At 43.6% G+C, this 6,515-nt stretch overlaps 1 pseudogene; it reads right to left on the bottom strand.

The window, feature by feature from the left end:
* Positions 1-6,142: 6,142 nt before the first annotated feature.
* On the bottom strand, positions 6,143-6,267 carry LOC119469442 (annotated as a pseudogene).
* Positions 6,268-6,515: the final 248 nt, after the last annotated feature.

Consider the following 6,515-nt stretch of genomic DNA (forward strand, 5'->3'; position numbering starts at 1 on the left):
GCAGGCTGACTTTGGCTGCAATCCTGGTTTCTGCTTGTTTCTAGTTTTGGGCCTTCTAGTGGGCAAGTTACTTAACCTCTGTAAGCCTTGTTTTTCATAGCTGCAGAGTGGGATAATGATTGGATTAATTAAAATCCTTTTAGTGGCAATTACTAGAATGACCTCTGGCTAGCTTACTAGTCCTTTATTGGAAGGGCCTAGGGTGGCTTACGGCTTCTGAGGCAGGGCAGGACCACCTAACTTGAGCAGGGCCTGAAAGGCCAGATCCAGGAGGTCAGCAGCAGATTCATGGACCTCCCCTGTAGAGCCGGGCTGTTCAAATTCTGTGGTTGTAGGACCAAGTCTTTACAAACTCCAAATGTTATATTCCAGTGCTTTTGGAGATGCAGTAAAATTCAATTACTAGAAACATGGAATTAAAAAACATACATAAAGCAAACTCTGTTTGTTTTTTTTTTTAAAATGGACCCAGGCTAGAGTGCAGTGGCGTGATCTTGGCTCACTGCAACCTCTGTCTCCTGGGTTCAAAGGATTCTCCTGCCTCAGCCTCCTGAGTAGCTGGGATTACAGGTGCCCGCCACCGCACCTGGCTAATTTTTTGTATTTTTAGTAGACGAGAATTGCATTTTTGATGAGAGACAGGGTTTCACCATCTTGGCCAGGCTGGTCTCGAACTTGCGATCCTCCTGCCTTGGCCTCCCAAGGTGCTAGAATTACAGGCATGAGCCACCATGCCCGGCCAACAAACCCCATGTTAAATTATTGGGTCTAATAGATATAAAGTTACTTTTGTCAAATTGCTGAAAGAGTTTCTAAAAGCTTACTCAATTTCTGTGCTTACCTGGTTGAGGACTGATGACAAACACTTCAGCATATTCCTTAGCTGGAGACACCACTTGGAGCAGCATTGTCTGCCCTAGACCATTGCTAAAAGCAAGCTCACTTCCAAGTCTTTGCTCTCAGGTTAATATTCCGCATTCTTGGAGGGAGAATCTGATTGTCACAGACTGTGTCAGATCTCAAAGGAGACAGAGCTGTTGGATATGTGTGCACCGATTTGGGAAGACAGTTTCTTCTGTGGCCAGCCAAACCTGTTGAATACCATGTGTAATTTCCCACATTGCAACTGTTGCCTTCTCTATGTAGAATCTAGAAATCTACATTTCCCAGGTTCTTTGGCTACTCGCAGGGTTTAGGTTTATGTTCATTCATGTTTGAAATATTGACTCAAGAGTGAGCATGAAACAGATGGGGCTTGGGGTAGTGATTTTGCTAACATGGGAAAGCTAAGGTAACTGGGATTTGGGGGGCAACAGGACCAGCTCCATCTCAGACCAGTTCAGTGGGGTCATAGGAAGTTCCTGGAAGCCCACCTAAAGCCTGTTTCTCCAGCTGTCTAATGATTTTTGAGCTTTCTTTCTTTCTTTGCTGTGGTGAGAGAGAATCTGCTCTGTTGCCCAGGCTGGAGTGCAGTGATGTGATCATACTTCACTGCAGCCTCAAATATCTGAGCTCAAGCAATTCTCCCACCTCCCTTCTCAGTAGCTGCGATAATATGTGTACACAACCACACCTGGCTACTTTTTAAAGTTTTTGTGGAGTTGGGGGGGGTCTCACTATGTTGCCCAGGCTGGTCTCCAACTCTTGGCCTCAAGTGATCTTCCTGCTTCAGCCTCCTGGATTCCTGAGCTTTCTAATAATTTTAACTATATCCCTTTCTCTTTTGGATTCTGTTGTCTTAAGCCATGACCTGGACCCATACAGGGCCACCCCCTTGCTCCCCAGTCCTCTCAATGGCATTTCACCATGATGTGCCTTGCTGTGGGTCCATTTTCATCCATTTTTCTGGGCATGTGCAGGCCCTTTCAGTCTGGAAATGCACATCTTTCGGTTCTGAGTAATTTTCTTCGGTTGTTTCTTTATTAGTTCCTTTCTTTTTCTTTTTCTGATGTCTTTGGAATCACTCTTCAGAAAGAGGAATTTGGATGTTGGACTTCCTGTTCTGGCTTCTCCGATTTTCATCTTTTTGTCTTTTTGCTGTTCACTTTCAGGGAAATATTTCCTCAATTCTACCTTTCACACTTCCTGTTGAGTTTTTCATTGCTGCTGTCATTTTTTTTTTTCACTTTTAAAAGCTTTAAGACATTCTCTCAGTGAGCCTTTAAAAAGAACGTCTTGCTCCTATTTGATGGAGACAATAGCTTTTCTCCTATCTCTGAAGATAGTAAATAAATGTTATCAACATAAGTAACTGTCCTCGGTTTGTTTCTTATTTTGTTCGTTGCTGTCTCTGGCCCCAGTGAGAGAGGTATTCCACTGGTGCTAGGTGGCCCTCAGCCATCTGCTTCAATTAGAGTGGGGTCCAGCCTCTGAGCCTGAGGAGGGGGCTTGTTAGTTTCAAGTCCAAGGCAGGGCAATGCTAGGCCACTGGGCCTCTTACTGCAAGAATGCCAGATGTCAAGGGCTTTAGAGTCTCCTCTTGGGCTTCTCAGGTTCCCCAAAGCATCCTCAACTCCTGCCTGAAGGCAAGGACGTGGCTGCTGTTATCCTGGGTGGCTCAGCAGGCAGCAAAACCCCTTGCTTCTCTTCTGCAGCTCACACCTGTGCCAGCTGACCTCCAGACGCGGAGATCCTCAGTTTCCCCGTTTCCAGAGAAGACAGGTTGGGTCTCAGCTGGGTGGGGAGGACAGCTGCCTGGTGCTGCAGAGGAGGGGAGAGTATCTGGGGAGCTGGCGGCCTCCCACACAGCTTTCCCCTCACTCTCCTCCGTTCAGGGCTCCTTTGCCTCTATCTTAGAAGTTCCAGGGGCTGCCAGTTCCTGAGCTCCTGATGATTCTGCAATGCAGATCTGGTTGCTTCTCAGCTTTCCCCGTCGCCGCATCTGCTCTTCCCCCCGGGCTCTGTTAAATGAGTCCCCACGCATCCATCTGCCTTCCAGCTTCCAAAGTTTGGTTGCAATGGCCTCTCTCATGTTTTCCCATTCCTTTTGGCTTATAGATGCATTTTCTTAATCTCTTTAATGTCGGTGGGGTTTCAGGAGGGAGAAAAGTTGAATGTGTGGGCTCAATCTGACATCTTGACCTGGAAGCTCCCAATCAGCTTTTTAGTATCATCTCCTTAAATAGAAGATAACAGCCAAAGATCAGCAAATGATTGAGGAGAGCCTGTATGTGAATATCAAGAGAAAAAGCCAAGCCAAACAAAGGCAGAACAAGCTCCAGGGAAATAAAGACAAGGCAGGAAACTAGAGGAACACTTCAAAAATGTATAATACCAACAACTTATTTATGGGATGGGCAGTATATATGGTTTTAGTCTGGAAATGGATAACCAGAGAACTCAAGGGACAAGTAATTTTTTAAAAAAGATAGGCACATAAAGATGCACATATAAGAATGTTTATTACAACATGGTTTCTAATAGCAGAAGATGTATATAACTTAAATGTCTAAGAATAAAGGAACACTTTAATAAATGATAGTATATAGTTACAGTGGAATATCCATGTAGCCATTCAAAACGGGGGGGCAGAAGCTGGGTGTGGTGGTGTGTGCCTGCAGCTGGCCTGTAGTGCCAGCTACTCCAGAGGCTAAGGCAGGAGGATTGCTTGAGCCCAGAGTTTGAGACCATCCTGGGCAACATAGCTGGACTCTATTGCTTAAAAAAGAAGTGATGGAAATGAATTTATACAAATGGGGCTGAGTATCGTGGATCACGCCTATAGTTACAGCACTTTGGGAGGCTGGGGTGGGAGGATTGCTTGAGCCCAGGAGTTTGAGACCAGCCTGGGCAACATAGTGAGACCTTGTCTCTACTAAATAATAATAAAAAAAAAATTAGCCAGGCATGGTGGCATACACCTGTAGTTCCATCTACTTAGGAAGCTGAGGCTGGAGAATCACTTTAACCTGGGAGAGCGAGATTACAGTAAGCGGTGATTGCACCACTGCACTCCAGCCTGGGTGACATAGTGACACCTTGTCTCCAAATAATAATCATAAGGGAAAATTATTCACAGTATATCATCAAGAATTAGAGTACAGAATCAAAATATTTACAGTAAAATCTCATTTTGGAAAAAATATGCACAGAGAAATGTACAACTCCAATTAAAATACAAAGACTGTCAGATTTTATTTTATTTTTTGAGACAGAATTTTGCTCTTGCTACCCAGGCTGGAGTGCGGTGGTGTGATCTTGGTTCACTGCAATCTCTGCCTCCCAGGTTCAAACGATTCTCCTGCCTCAGCCTCCCTAGTAGCTGGGATTACAGGCCCCTGCCACCATGCCTGGCTAATTTTTTTTTTTTAATTTTTAGTAGAGACAGGGTTTCACCATGTTGGTCAGGCTGGTCTCCTGGCCTCAGGTGATCCACCTGCCTTGGCCTCAAAGTGCTGGGATTACAGGTGTGAGAGATCACGCCTGACCCAGACTGGATTTTAGTAAACTTATATGCTGATAAAAATCTGGAAAATTATGTTTTATGAATATTAATAGTAATTACCTGGAGGTAATGGAATTATAGGTGAGCATTATTTTGTTCTTTGTACTTTTATGTATTTTGTCAAATATTTTTAAAACATGCTTGTATTTCTTTATAATCAATATTCAGTGGTTTTTTTGTTTTGCTTCTAATATTTATTCCATTTGATCTAATAATTTATTTTCTAGAAAAATATCCTAGAGAAATAATCAGAGCAGATCAGATAAATTACCTAAAAATGTTTTAATCACATGGTAATTCAGAATCACAAAACAATTGGAAACAAGGTAATAACTGAAATTCTGAGACATGTTAAACGAATTGTTTTATATTTATATGTTGGAATACTCAGTCATTAAAACAATACATGTGATAGAATATTTTTGATAAATAGCACACAGGTGCAGACAGATATGATCTCAGTGTGCTTTTAAATAACTAAATATAGGTTTAGATATATTTACAGAAAAAAAGCTTGAAGGAAGCATATCAAAGTAATATAAGTGGTTGTCTCAGGGTCATGGGATTCCCCTACCTGAGGATGATTTCTGGGAGGGTTGAGATGGGTTCTCTCGTCCGCCATTCTATTCCAGGACCTGGGGGCTGCTCTAAGTATCTCTTGAATGAGTGAATGTATTACAGATGCCTTTGACTTTCTTCTTTTTACTTTCCTGTATATTCCAGAATTTCTACCATAAATATGTTTGCTTTTATAATCACAATAAAATTTAAAACTTTAAATGAGAAAATGCGTAAAGAAAAGGGAAAATATGGGAAATCGGGAGGGTGCAAAAAATGAATCCTCTTCTAAATTGACTCCACTCCCCTCCTCCAGGTAGTGGCCCTGAGTGACAGGAGCTGGCTTTCTCCAAGACCCTCTCTGCATCCGTGCATCTCCCCACCCCACCTGAGGCCTGCCACCACCTCAGCGCTCGCAAAGAATCTACACGCAGCCAGGCATGGTGGCTCACGCCTGTAATCACAGCATTTTGGGAGGCTCAGTTAGGTGGATCACAAGGTTAAGAGATCGAGACAATCCTGGCCAACATGGTGAAACCCCATCTCTACTAAAAATACAAAGAAATTAGCCGGTGTGGTGGTGTGCACTTGTAGTCCCAGCTACTCTGGAGGCTGAGGCAGAAGAATCACTTGAACAGGAGGCGGAGGCTGCAGTGAGATTTCACCGCTGCACTCCAGCCTGGTGACAGAGTAGGACTAAAGAATCTGTACTCAAGGAAATAATTATGAGGCCCATGGAGGCCTCGACACCCCCAAGATCAAAGCCTGTGATAAGTGCAATGCCCCAAGCCTGGCCTAGGGAAGCAGAATGGAACTGCCACAGGCCCCCACCAACCCAGATCCACCAGCTCCAGGAAATTGACCAGGTGCCAGGGCTTTGCACTGGGGGTGGTCTAACATTTCCACCCAAACTTGGGCCAATTTAAGAAGGTGGAGGGTGAGGTGTTTGGGGAAGGAGCGTGTTCCTGGTGCTCGCTGTCACCACCACCCGGAGGAGGAGAATGAAGTCGATCCAATGGAGGACAAACTCTTTCCTTTCTTTTCTTTTCTTTCTTTCTTTTCTTTTCTTTTCTTCTTTCTTTCTTTCTTTCTTTCTTTCTTTCTTTCTTTCTTTCTTTCTTTCTTTCTTTCTTTCTTTCTTTCTTTCTTTCTTTTTTTTCCATTTGGGGAAAACACAGGGGTCTGCACCTCTGGAGTGCAATGGTGAGCTTCACCCTGGGAAAACCACATTTGTGATCATGGCATCTCCCCTGCCAGGCAAGTATGAGGATAAACTTTCTGTACCCCTCCCATTTCCCTTTTTCTTTACACGTTTCCTCATTTAAAGTTTTAAACTGTATTGTGATTATAAAAATAAACATGTTTATTGTAGAAATTTTAGAATATACAGGAAAGAAGAAAGTCAAAAGCACCTGTAATACAGTCACTCATTCAGCAGATACTTAGGAGCAGCCCCCAGGTCCTGGGAAGAGAAAGGTGGAAGAGAGGGTCACTGAGATTCTTCCCGTCATAA

Source organism: Cebus imitator, unplaced genomic scaffold, assembly GCF_001604975.1.
Source record: "Cebus imitator isolate Cc_AM_T3 unplaced genomic scaffold, Cebus_imitator-1.0 Scaffold655, whole genome shotgun sequence".
Classification (NCBI taxonomy): Eukaryota; Metazoa; Chordata; class Mammalia; order Primates; family Cebidae; genus Cebus; species Cebus imitator.